We start from the raw sequence: 13,943 nt of genomic DNA, 5'->3' as shown, positions 1-13,943 counted from the left end.
AACAGGCAGACTGACTGAAATACACTTCTGAGGGGAGCAAAGGGCAAGACAGGAGAGATCTGCTTCACCATGTGTGTTGCTCCTTGGCCGGCCGCGGATTGAACTCGTGCTGCAGAGGCTTGGGATTGCTTCATAGTGCAGTGCTTAACCCATTGCACCACCAGGGAGGGCCCCTGAATCTCATTTATAAACATTTTTCTTACAGTATTATTTTATTATTAGGGCAAGAACTATTTTTTTCCCTCAAATACAATGTATTCAAATACATTTTAAAAAATCAAAGGCATGAAAATGTGTGAATGTAGTAATCTCTTGATTCTTCCTTGATATCACACAGTCCTAAAATTATATGCTTTGTCTTAAATATGTACAAAGACTTTTGACTTTTTCAAAGCCTATTTCTACTATGTCATTTCTGACCACAATATTAAGTAAGTTACGCTTTGGCAGGAAAAAAATAAAAAATAGCTCTAGGCAATTTATTTAGCCAAAGATTAAATATAAGTAAAGAAGTTGTGGTGACAACATAGAGAAAAAATATACGCTAATACTTAAGCTGCCCCTTCTTAGCAGCCTGATCCCTAACTCCCCACACAGCTGCTACTAATCTTCTCCACAGAGAGAACTTGCCAGACTGGATAAGTAACCTAACTTTTGTTACACACTGTCATCAAGACTTAGAACATTTTATCAGAAGCAATAACATTCATAATGTATGGTGCATCCACTTAAGGATTTATAAACATCAAGTTATCATCTACTGGAAACCAATGTAATATCACAAGGTCAAATTCTCATTCAGAGAGAGGAGGCAAAGTCAGCCCCTCAGTGTTACAGGACAATATCTCTTGTCTCCATCTTTCAGTAACCCAAAAAGACATTTACTCTCAGCCCTTGATCTGATGCTAGTTTAATTTTCCTTTGTATGGGTAGAACGGATGGCAAGTTTTGTCTAGGGACCTGGATCACAAATTCATTTTACTGCCCAAACCAGTCACCTACCTTTAAGGAAGATCACAAATAATTATTAGTATCATTTAAACAGCAGGACTCTGAATCCAGAGCAATAAAGTGATATGCTTTAGGTCATAGAGCTGGTCGTAGACAGCAATTGGAACTCCCTGATGCTAGCCCAAATGGCTTTTCCAAACTTCAGTCTATTATTTTTATTAAGAAAGTATAACTGCGTGAGAATTTCTGAGAATCATGACATTGAAAATGGCCTTTTTAGAAATAAAAGTATAAAGTTCATAAAAAGTATATTAGAAAATAAACTCTTTGTTGGCAGCCATTTCCACTTACCTAGTACTTTTCTACAAAGAGAAGAGAAAAGGGAAAGAGACCCAGACTCTTCCTACCAACAGAACTCAAGAACAGAGGAAGCAATCCTTAGAGTAAGCTAGATAAGGGATATTAAGAGCACTATTTAGAAAAAAAGCAAGGGTAATTTTCTGCTCTATCTGTTGTTAAATTTTATCTTCTAAATCCCTCAGGGGCATTGCTCAATCAATTATCCCTTCCCCTCTAAGGATCTTGAACTTTTCTCTTTCCCTACTGGCTTATTACCTCTTTTACCTCATAATAAATATTTTCAAATGTCCTTTCTATCTTATGTGAGAGAGACAGAGATGCAGAGAGACAGAGAGACAAAGACAGAGAGAACAGAAGGATGAGGAGTTGGGAGAGGAGCATAAAACAGGAAACAGAAGGAGGTGAAAGGAGACTGAACAAAGAGGGAGGAGGCACAATATTTACTAAATTTCAAGTTCCATTTGCACTATCAAATATCTCTGTTTTTCTCATCGAGACAAAGCCCCTTAGCATGATCCTTTTTTCTCATTGAATCCTCTATCACATCCAAGTCATTATTGAACTTTGGTGTTCCCACTCATCCATCCACTGAAATTGTTGTGGCTGGAGTCACCAGTGCCCTAGGTACTATATCCATAGCATACAAACAAACCCTCCAGCTCTGATCTCTGAAGTATGTTGACGACTCGCTGCTGGATAGCACTTACTTGTAATCTGGATTTATTCTATTCTACATTTCCTCTTGGGTTTTGCGATGTTATTTACAGTCTGCCAGTGAGATGTACTTACATGAATTTAGGAAGAAGAAGTAAGATGAGTTTCTGCCTCTGGCACTGGCAGCGGCAGAGCCATGGGTTTGTGGCAAGTGTGGTATTGGCAGGGACAGGCTAGACTTCATATGATGATGCCATTCCGCAGTTTTTGGATTGTGCAGTAGCTGTGGATGCAGGAGATGTTTTCTGTAGCTTTCTAGATTCTGGGTGTCAGCAGTGACTTCCTGATTTCTTGTGCAGAGATTGTAGTAACATGACCTAAAGACACAGCAGTAGCCCTGTCAATTCTGCTCCTCCAGCCCCTTCATCAGATAATCAGCACTTTAAATTTATAAACATCAAGTTATCATCTGTTAAATTCCTTTCTGATGGAAATACAGAGAGGGATTTATCTAAACCAAAAGTAAGGCCTGATTATACAGTATTGTCTTACCAAGAGTGATTCTGGGAAATGTATCTTTAATTTGGGGAATTTGAAATTAGTTCTTTTTACATCCGATATAGCAAATTATGAGATGCAAATTGTGATCCTGCAGATTATAACATGTATATAGATAATATGCAATTAATAATATCAATCAAATTCTAATTATCATGAGATTGCATATATTAAAATTGGGAACGGCTGGGAATGGAATCTGACAAAGAGAATGTGATCTTTGGTGGATCTGACAAAGCAGTAGCAGCCCTCTTCTTTGGTTGAGGAAGTTAACCCTCCATGGCTTGAAGAACTTTTAATCATCTCCCATTGATTGTGTGCTACTTTGGTCTTAAGTGGGTTGACAGCTTACTAAAACTGTAATACATTCAACTATGCCTTTATATGTATCTTTAAACAGAGACTTGTAAATGCCATCACAGTGACGATATAAGCCCTTAATCTGATCTACTTTTCATTCCTGGCAATCCTGAAAATAGAGGTGACCCAACTAAGTAAGGATTCCATGACTACTAAAATATGATATTGCAAAATTCCTTTCCAGCTTACCCCTAAGGAGACTCATAGATATACCCAAGATACAGCTGCAGGTTCTCTTGGTGCAATAGTATAATTCTGTGTGTTTTAACTAATACTTTTTTTTCCCTCTCTCTCTTTCTCCTTGGTCACATTTGGGGTGGTTTTGTTACAGGGCAGCCCCAATACAAAACAGGGTGCCTGACTGTGGGTCCTCAACCGCGCGCTTAAAAGGACTTATCAATGCTCTACTGCAGACACACACAAAAGGTTAATAAAAGGTTTATTTACAAGGGAAAGGCAAATGAGGAAATGTACAGCTCAGGGAGAAAAATGGGAGACAAAGTTTTAAATGCATCCTACCTGATCCGCCGATCTGGAATCCCAAATGGCACTCTTAGAGCTGGCCATAAGCCAGGAGCTGTGAAGCCAGGAGGCAAGCAACAGAGCGAGCCAGCGAGCCCCCAAGGCCCACGTGTTTGGTTTTTTATACCCAACCTGGCTGCTTAACTCCACCCTCAGGTCCCAGCCACCTTTCCTTTGGTGGTGATGGGATTTGTCTTTCCCAATGTCTTGATGACTTTAGTCTGGAGTGGGGGTGGGGTCCACAAAGCCTGTATGGGATTAGCTCAGAACATCCTTTCCCCCTAACAGTTTCAAGGTAGTGACTATTGAGCAAGATTTTCTTGTGATATGAAGAACAGGACATATAGTCTTACCATATTAAGCCACAGAAATCTTAGAATGTAATGCTAACATATCACAGCCCATTCTAGCATAGCAAATACAGAAATTAGTATCTGGGCTATTACCGTTATAACACCTGGAGCAAAAATTCCCTTGTTATCTTTGTGTTGGTTGAGCCATTGGCAGTGGATAATGAGCAAACTAATGTCTGAAGCTAAACAGACAGAAATCTGGTATAACCAAGCAAGACATGTGAGAAAATACTACCAATAATTAGTCCTAGAGGCAAACTTCTGTTTACTAAATTTGTAGCTCCAGTGGAGGAGTAGGTAAAAAACATATTCATGGAGAGTCCACATAGAAATACCTGGATTTTCTAGATCATTACAAGACAGAGTTAATAAAGGAAATTTGGTTGGGTTTCAAGGCAGAAATGAAAGTAACCTTTCAAAGTTGTAAAAAATACTACTGCTAGATTCCAACAGTAGGAAGTAGAATTAAAAAAAAATCTTTGATCAATAAAGGCAAAGTAAAATCTCTTTCAATGTTAAGATAAGGGTATAGCTCTACTCCCTATTGTTCCAGATTGTCACAAGGTAGTTGCTTTTAACTTTTGAAAAAGGGTGTAGTGTTTGTTACGATACATGATATTGCAAAAGCGAAGTGGAGGCACCATTTTCTGCACCCCCACTTATATGCAGCCACCTTGAATTACAAGTCCCTTTATGCCATGAACTGAATGGACCTCCTGAACCAGGGAGTTTCTAGAACTAGCAGGGACAGGGCTGCTGAGTGACCTGGAGAAACTATATAATGTGAGAGGCATACAGCCCGCCTGTCTTGCTTCTGTCATGACCTCCACTTTCTGACTGCAGGGAAGAAGTGGAGGAGACAAGTGCAGGAGAGACATGAGAGACACTCAGGAGAGGTGCTGGGGTAAGACACACATGGGGAAGATAGATGTGGGGAGGCTGCTCCTGCTCCTTAGCTATTATCTCCACTTTATGTTGACTGATGTGCACATGTTGGATTTTAAGCCTCTTATTTTGTTCCAGCTCTCCAGGGCCTGACAAACCCTTTCTTAGGTTCCCCTCCAGAAGGCACCTTAGCTTTATGGCAAAGCTCTCAGGCCTAGTTGGTTCCACTTTGCACTGAACCTGTTTGGCTGAGTATTTGCTGATGGTTATGGGTCATTTCTTGTAGTTTTATTAGGAATATATTTACTTTTTCTCTATGCCTACTAAATCTATTAAAAGTCTTATTGCACTAAGAGTTTGCTTCCTTTGTGTGCACACAGATCTGAAATGAACAGAATGCACATTCATCAATAGTGAAATGATCGAAGCATAGCCCTTAGATCAGGGAGACAATTAAAATTTTTGCTAATATTATTACTAATTAACATTTTCTTTTAGAAATTCTTAACTCTGAAATAAATAATGCAGGACAGGATGTACATACTGGGCTTTTTTGTTGTTGTTGTTAACATTTTAAACAGTTTTATTAGGAAAAGGGAAAAAAAAAGAAGTAACTGCGTAACCAATGGTGAGCATGAGAGCTGCGCCTGCTGCTATTTTGCAAAGGGGAAAGGTTTGTGAAAAGAAAACTGTATGTTCACATGTGGGTTGGAGACCGGCCATATTGGACATTTTAAAAAGATGAAAATTAACACTTTTACACCTTTTACATCTTATCTAAAAATAAGATTATGCAACATAAAAATGCAAAAGTAAGAAAAGAAAACATATGAAAATACTCCACTGCAAGCTTTATAAACGAACTGCCTCATATACAAAGATTATCCAGGAAGGAAAATGTGAAACTCCTACATTGTTAAGAGTATCACTTGATGTAGTCTTCAGCAAAAACCTGAAAGTGAGTTTATAAGGCTTATGAAGATAACTCTGAAAATCTAGTGACAGCTTTTTATGCCATGTCCCTGGGTAAGAAAACAATATTCTTAAAGAGTTAATCTTTCTGTTCCGTAAATGTTAGTTAATCCCAGTTCAAACCCTTAATAGGTTTTCTGAGTACTCTTTTAAAAAAAAGATTCTAATGTTAAGCTTAAAAATAAATGTATATGGGGGCCTCCCTAGTGGCACAGGGGTTAAGATGCAACCTATGAAGCTGTCCTCATCCTCTGCAGCATTGCAGCATGAGTTTGATCCCCTGACCTGCAAGGGAGCAACCCACATGGCTCAGCAGACCTCTCCTGACTTTCCCACTGCTCCCCTCAGCAGTGTATTTCAGTCAGTCTGTCTGTTCTGTTCCCCACTCTGTCTTTGATGAATCCTCTCACCCCCAAGCCTTTGGTCTGTACCCCAGCTCTTGTATGCACAAATAAATAAAGCTTATAAAATAAATAAATGTATATGTATTTATAAGGGGGGAAAACTCATCTGTTGTATGTAAAATAAATACTAAGTCTACAGTCTTTAAAGCAGTAAGATGATGAACAAAAATGTCATTTAATTTGTGTTGAAAAAGTGGGTATTTTTTTGACAGGTGTTAGGGCAGGTGATTAACTTACTATAAAGAAAATCATCATAAAGTAAAAATTATAAAATCATTAATTTTAATAAAACTGTGGGTTGATTTTTATATGTTCTTAAGCTAATAAATAATCTTCTAAAAGTAACATTATCAGCATAAACTAAGAACATGTAAAATTGATGATTTCAACATATTTAATATAATTGTTACATGTAATACAAGTTGTGAAAACCATTGTTTATATCACATACTTCAGTGTCAGCATTCTTAGTAATTTAAGCTTCTTAAAAATCAATAAGAATTAGAAAGATCCAAGAGAAAAAATTACAATAATTTGCAATTACATACACATACTCAAAATATGAAAATATTAACAAAACAAAATTGAATGTAGTGAAGTAACTATTGTTCAGTAATTCTAAGGAGAATTCTGGCAACATTTTGTATAACCTAAATTCACAAAAATCCTTTGAAGTTAAAAGGAAAAATTACGTGTGGGTAGAGGAGCTTTTAAAGGTACTCTTTTCTCCTGAAATAGAATGATAAGCTGATTTTGAAACAACTATGTAGAACTGCATATACAGTACTTTTCACAATATGTTGCTAATTAAAAGTTACATACTAGTAAACTATAGGAATGATATCACCCCATTTTCTGGGTAGAAAAAGTATGCATATAGAGAAAAGCCTACGATAACCATAGGCAGAAGTCTAAACTAATATATGAATGGGGATAAAATTATCATTATTTATTTTGTCTTCTTTATAATTATCTGTCTTTTTTGTTTTAAATAGTATGTCTACTTTACATGGAATAAAATGAATTAATTTATATATTAAATATCATTTTTAATTTTATAATATCACGTCATTTTTTACATTCTTACATTATACATTCTTATATTTGTTCATTTTATTATAAGTTTCTTGGTTTAAAATCCTTCATTGTGGGCCTCCCTGGTGGCTCAGAGGTTGAGCGCTGGGTTGAGAAGCTGCCCGCAGCCTCTGCAGCGCCAGTTCGATCCCCAGCTGCTCCCCGGCCACCAGAGGAGGGTCCCACATGGCGTGCAGACTTCTCCTGCCGCCCGCTGCTCCCCTCAGCAGTGTGCTTTGGTCCTTCTGCCTGCTCTGCTCCCCGCTCTGGCTCTGGTGAATTCTCTTACCCTCCCGTGCTTCTGACTGTACCCAGTGCTTGTATAAATAAATAAAATAAATCTTTTAAAAATAAATAAATAAAATAAAATCCTTCATTGTTACAGATTGGGCACATTGAAAATTGTGATAAAAATGATGGTTCCCAGTGTAAGAAACACCTCTTTTTTTTTTTTTTTAATATTAAATTTTATTTTTATATTCCCCCATACAATTGCAAACGCCCCATTCTGACCCCAATCCTTCCCCTCCCGCCCCCCACCCCCAAAAAGTGTCTCTGGTTCATAGTTTTTTGTTGATTTTGATTTTCACTTTCTTATATTCATTTTCCTGGTCCCTTATTTAAGTTTTCTAGATTCCTGCTATGAGTGAGACCATCCGGTATTTTTCTTTTTCTTTTTGGCTTATTTCGCTGAGCATGATCCCTTCCAGCGCCATCCATGTTGCTGCAAATTGCATGTGTTTATCTTTTTTGAATGCTGAGTAATATTCCATGGTATATATGTACCACATCTTCTTGATCCAGTCATCTATTTTTGGGCATTTGGGTTGTTTCCAAAGCTTAGCTATTGTAAACAGTGCTGCTATAAACATAGGGGTGCAGGTGCTCTTTGGAATTGATGTTTCTGTGTCCTTTGGGTAAATACCTAGGAGTGGAATTGCTGGATCATATGGAAGCTCTATGTTTAGTAGGTCCAGAAATCTCCACACAGCTCTCCATAGTGGTTGGACCAGTTTGCACTCCCACCAACAGTGCAGAAGAGTTCCTTTTTCTCCACACCCTCGCCAACATTTGTTGTTGCTAGTTTTTTTAATATGTGCCATTCTCACTGGTGTGAGATGGTATCTCATGGTAGTTTTGATTTGCATTTCCCTGATTACAAGTGATGTTGAACATTTTTTCATATGCCTGTTGGCCATTTGCATTTCCTCTTCAGAGAAGTATCTTTTTAGCTCTTCTGCCCATTTTTTGACTGGATTATTTTCTTTATTGTTGCTGAGTCTCATCAGCTCTTTGCAGATTTTTGTGATCAGTCCTTTATCATTAGTGTTGGGTGCAAAAATGTTCTCCCAGTTGGTGGGGTTTCTCTTTGTTTTTGTTATTGTCTCTTTTGCTGTGCAGAAGCTCTTTAATTTGATGTAGTCCCGGCTGTTTATCTTTCTCTTCACTATCACTGCTTTGGGTGATGTGTCTGTAAAGATGTCTTTGATGTGCAAATCCCGTAGTGTTTCGCCTATATTTCCTTCTATGTATTTTATGGTTTCAGGTCTTATGTCTAGTTCTTTAATCCATTTTGAGTTGATTTTTGTGTATGGTGTGAGGTAGTGGTCAAGCTTCATTCTTTTGCATGTAGCGACCCAGTTTTCCCAGCACCATTTATTGAACAAACTTTCTTTGCTCCAATGCATAGTCTTTGCTCCTTTGTCAAAGATTAGTTGACCATAAATCTGTGGGTTTATTTCTGGATTTTCTATTCGATTCCATTGGTCTGTATGTCTGTTCTTGTTCCAATACCATGCAGTTTTGATGATTATGGCTTTGTAGTAGAGTTTGAAGTCTGGGAGTGTGATGCCTCCATTTCTTTTTTTTTTCAGTAGAGCTTTGGCTATTCGGGGTTTTTGGTGATTCCATATGAATTTCATCAATAATTGTTCTATTTCTTTGAAGAATGCCATTGAGATTTTGATTGGAATAGCATTGAATCTGTATATTGCTTTTGGTAGGATGGCCATTTTAATAATGTTTATTCTTCCAATCCATGAGCAGGGGATGTCTTTCCATTTCTTTGTGTCTTCTTCTATTTCTTTTAACAGTGTTTTATAGTTTTCTTTGTATAGGTCCTTTACCTCTTTTGTTAGATTTATTCCCAAATATTTGATTTTTTTTGTTTCGATAATAAAAGGGGTGGTTTTTTTGATTTCTTCTTCTTCAGATTTATTGTTTGTGTATAGGAAGGCTACTGATTTTGCGTGTTGATTTTGTATCCTGCCACTTTACTGAACTGACTGATGAGTTGAATTAGTTTTTCTGTGGAGATTTTGGGGTTCTCTATGTATATTATCATATCATCTGCAAATAGTGATAGTTTGACTTCTTCTTTTCCTATTTGGATTCCTTGGATGTCTTTCTCTTGTCTTATTGCTCTGGCTAGGACTTCCAGTATTATATTGAAAAGCAGTGGTGAGAGTGGACATCCTTGTCTTGTTCCAGATCTTAATGGAATTGCTTTCAGCTTTTCACCATTGAGAATGATACTGGCTGTTGGCTTGTCATAGATGGCCTTTATGATGTTGAGGTATGTTCCTTGTATCCCAAGAATTTCAAGGGCTTTTATCATGAATGGGTGTTGCACTTTGTCGAAAGCTTTCTCAGCATCTATTGATATTATCATATGGTTTTTATATTTCTTTTTGTTGATGTGTTGGATAACGTTGATTGATTTTCGGATGTTAAACCATCCTTGTGCCCCTGGAATGAATCCAACTTGGTCGTGGTGAATTATCTTATGGATACATTGTTGGATTCTGATAGCTAAAATTTTATTGAGGATTTTTGCATCAGTGTTCATTAGGGAGATTGGCCTATAGTTTTCCTTTTTTGTGTTGTCCTTATTCGGTTTTGGTATTAGTGTAATATTGGCTTCATAGAACGTGTTTGGTATTGTCCCTTCCTTCTCAATTTTTTGAAAGAGTTTGTGAAGGATAGGCACTAATTCGTCTCTGAATGTTTGGTAGAATTCATTTGTAAATCCATCAGGTCCTGGGCTTTTGTTTTTGGGGAGGTTTTTAATTACCATTTCAATTTCGCTGCTTGTAATTGGTCTGTTTAGGTGTTCTATTTCTTCTTTATCTAGCTTTGGGTGATTGTAGAGTTGTAGGAATTTGTCCATCTCCTCTAGATTGTTGAACTTGTTTCCATATAACTGTTCATAGTAGTTACTGATTATTCTTTTGATTTCTGCTGTGTCCGTTGTGATTTCTCCTCTTTCATTTATGATTCTGTGTATTTGTGCTTTCTCCTTTTTCCTTTGTGAGCCTGGCTAGGGGTTTGTCTATTTTATTTATTTTTTCAAAGAACCAGCTCTTGGTTCATTGATCTTTTGGATTGTTTTTTTAGTTTCAATTTCATTTATTTCTGCTTTGGTTTTTATTATTTCTTTTCTTCTACTGGTTTTGGGGTTTTTTTGTTGTTCTTTTTCTAGATCTTTGAGCTTCGAGATTAGGTTGTTTCTTTGAGTTCTTTCTTGTTTTTTGATGTGAGCTTCTATTGCTATATATTTTCCTCTTATTACTGCTTTTGCTGCATCCCATACATTTAGGATATTGGTGTCCTCCTTGTCATTCAATTCAAAGAATTTTTTAATTTCTTCTTTGATCTCCTCGTTAGTCCAGTGGTCTTCCAGTAGCGTGGCTTTTAATCTCCATGAGGTAGGATAGTTCCTTGCCTTCTTTTTATGATTTATTTCTAGTTTGATGCCTTCGTGGTCAGAAAAGATGGTTGGTATGATTTCAATCTTGGTGTATCTGTTGATGTTTGTCTTGTGCCCTAGTATGTGATCGATCCTGGAGAATGATCCGTGTGCGCTTGAGAAAAATGTGTACTCCGTTTTTTGGGGGTTTAGTGTTCTATAGATGTGTGTTAAGCCCAAATGCTCTAGGTCCTTATTTAGAGCTTTAGTTTCTTTACTTATTTTTTGTCTTGTTGATCTATCCATTGTTGATAGTGGTGTGTTGAAGTCTCCCACTACATATGTTTTTTCTCTGATGTCTGTTTTCAGAGAGGACAACAGTTGTCTGATATATTTTGGTGCTCTTTCGTTTGGTGAGTATATGTTAATGAGTGTTATTTCTTCTTGAAGTATTGTCCCCTTGATCATAATGTAGTGACCATTGGGGTCTCTTTTTATTTTTTTGAGTTTGAAGTCTGTTTTATCTGATATAAGTATAGCTGTTTCTGCTTTTTTTTTGGCCCATTTGCTTGTAGGATTGTTTTCCATCCTTTGACTTTGAGCCTATTTTTATCTTTTGTAGCTAAATGTGTTTCCTGGAGACAGCAAAAGGTTGGGTTTTGTTTCTTAATCCAGGCTGCAACTCTGTGTCTTTTTATTGAAGAGTTTAGGCCATTTACATTTAGAGTTAATATTGATATGTTAGCATCTGTATTTGCCATTATTTTGTCTTTCCTTTGATTTTATTTATTCTTTTAATAATTTTTTTTTTTTTTTTTTGGTCTTCTTTCGTTGTTATTCGTCCCTCTGAGGTTCTGGCTTTAGGATTCCTTGTAGTATTTTTTGGAGTGGGGGTTTATTCGTAATGAAATTCCGGAGTTTCTCTTTGTCTGGGAAGGTCCATATTCTTTCTTCATGGAGGAAAGAGAGCTTTGCGGGATAGAGTATTCTTGGTTGGCATCTGTTTTCTTGGAGTCTGTTGACTATGTCCCTCCACTCTCTCCTTGCCCGTAGTGTTTCTTCAGAGAAGTCTGATGTCAGCCTGATTGGTTTTCCTTTGAATGTTATCTGTTTCTTCCCTCTTGTCAGCTTCATTATTTTTTCCTTGTCCTGGATTCTTGGGAGCTTTACTATTGTGTGTCTTGCTGTGCTTTTCCTTTCATCGTGGAAGTTTGGTGTTCTTCTTGCTTCTTGTATATCAATTTTCAGCTCCTTCTTCGCATTTGGGAAGTTCTCTTCAATTATCTCCTGGAATATTTTCTCTGTTCCTACATCTCTCTCCTCTCTTCTGGCATTCCTATAACTCTTATATTTCCTTTCTCATGGAGTCAGATAGTTCCCGAAGTCTTTCTTCATTCTTTTTCCTTCGTACTCTCTTTCCTTTTCTGTTTTGGTTCTTTTTATTTCTGTGTCTTCAAGAGAACTTATTCGTTCTTCCATTTCATCTATTCTGCTTTCCTTGCTTTTCCCGGAGTTCTTTAGTTCCTCCATTAATTCTTTGATCTCCTGCATTTCTTTTACTTCCCTCTTTAGGGACTCAATTTCCTTCTTCTGATCTATCACTTTTTTAATCATGGCAATTTTAAATTCTCTTTCTGGAAGGCTCAGAAGTTCTTCCAAGTTGCTGTCGTTGCAATCTGGGGAGTGGTTTTCTTTTTGGTGTGTGCTTCTTTTCTGAGGAGTTGTTAGGTTGCGTGTGGTTCTTCTACTTCCCTACTGTCTGTTTTCTAATTTGTCGTATGCGTTGGGAACTGTGTTGCTCGGACTGACTGACATCTTTGGTGAACTTCTCCGCTCCCTCTGGCTCTTCCAGGAGCCATCTCTGTCTTCTGGGGGAGCTTTCTGCTGGTTTTAGGCAGTTTTTACTGAAGAAATGTCCTTTCTCAAATGGCGAAGCGGGAATGCAGTCCCTGCGCCTCCGGTTTCAGGCACACTCTTCTGCGCACCCGGTCTGCCCCGGACGTGGGTGCCTGCTCCCTCTGTGGGCTCAGACTGCTGGTCGGAGGGGCCTGGCGTGGAATAACTTCCTGGCTGGCCACTGGTCTACAGAACCTTCTGCCTTTTCAAGCAGTCTTAAGAAATTTCCTGTTCTATGGGGTGTGTTAGTGATTTTTTTTTCCTGGTCGCTAGGTGGCGCCAGAGATCTCTCCTATTGTCCTTGGGGGGCTGTTTTTCGCCTCCCCCCCCGTGGACAGGGAACAGAGCGGGAATGGTAGGGTACACCTCAACAGTTTGGGGTGCGTGTCTGCCTTGTGCCCCACCGTCGTGGAGAACCAAGCCCGAATTTTCGTCCCGGGTCTCCAGTTCAAAGCCCTCAGTTCCAGGACGCGGGCTGTAGCCCAGTTCAGTGGCCGGGAATGGCGCCTTTTGCACCGCTCCCATGCCTGGCGCCTGGTTTGCTCACTCAGGGAGGACTTCACGTCAGTGAGGACCTCCGCCGTCTCCCCGCAAGCCTAGGTCGTCTCCCGCAAGCCTAGGTCGCAGGCGCGGGACCTGGGCAGCTGCGATCCCGGTCTGCACTTGCTTTTCAAGCGCGCCGAGCGCGCCACTTTTCCACGCAAGCTTACCGGCAGCCCGGGCTGTGTGTGCGTCTCCCGGGGTCTTTGTTCTTCTCTAATGGCGCCCGGAGCGTTCGCTCACCGCTGCGCGGGAACCTCAGGTTCGCCTCAGCTCCCGTTCACGGGGTGGTGGCTGCTATAGTTCTTTCCACGCACAGTCCCGCTTGCTGCGCGTTTGTTCTTGTTGTTTGTTTTGGTTGTTGTTTCCTCCTCTCTGCCGTCGGAGAGTGCCGCCTCTGTGGGCGGGGGAGGAGCAGGTTCTGCGCTTCCTTCCTTTCTAGTCTCTTTTATGGCCACTTTCTTCTTCGGGTAGTTGCTGGAGTCACCCGTTTATCTTCCGTGTCCCGGTCTCATGGACCTGCGCTTTCCTCCCTATTCAACTTTTTTTAATGGGAGATTCTTACTCGCAGCGTCTCCTCGCCGCCATGTTGCTCCGCCCCCTCCAAGAAACACCTCTTTTATATTGTATTTGTTAAAATAATTTATTCTGCCTATGAGTGATATAATTTACTTACCGAGAAAGAAAGAAATAAAAAAGCAAGGTGAATTTTTTTGTGGAAACTTT

The 13,943-nt window shown here is 39.0% G+C and overlaps 1 long non-coding RNA gene across 1 annotated transcript in view; it reads right to left on the bottom strand.

The window, feature by feature from the left end:
* Positions 1-13,943, bottom strand: part of LOC129144960 (uncharacterized) — a 283,436-nt gene that overhangs the window by 143,168 nt on the left and 126,325 nt on the right. The gene's annotated exons all lie outside the window — the stretch shown is intronic.

This window comes from Talpa occidentalis, unplaced genomic scaffold (genome assembly GCF_014898055.3).
Source record: "Talpa occidentalis isolate TD23 unplaced genomic scaffold, MPIMG_talOcc4v2.1 talOcc4.8, whole genome shotgun sequence".
In the NCBI taxonomy this organism is placed as follows: domain Eukaryota; kingdom Metazoa; phylum Chordata; class Mammalia; order Eulipotyphla; family Talpidae; genus Talpa; species Talpa occidentalis.
The sequence above is the reverse complement of the archived record's forward strand: the minus strand, read 5'-3'. Positions and strand labels throughout refer to the sequence as shown.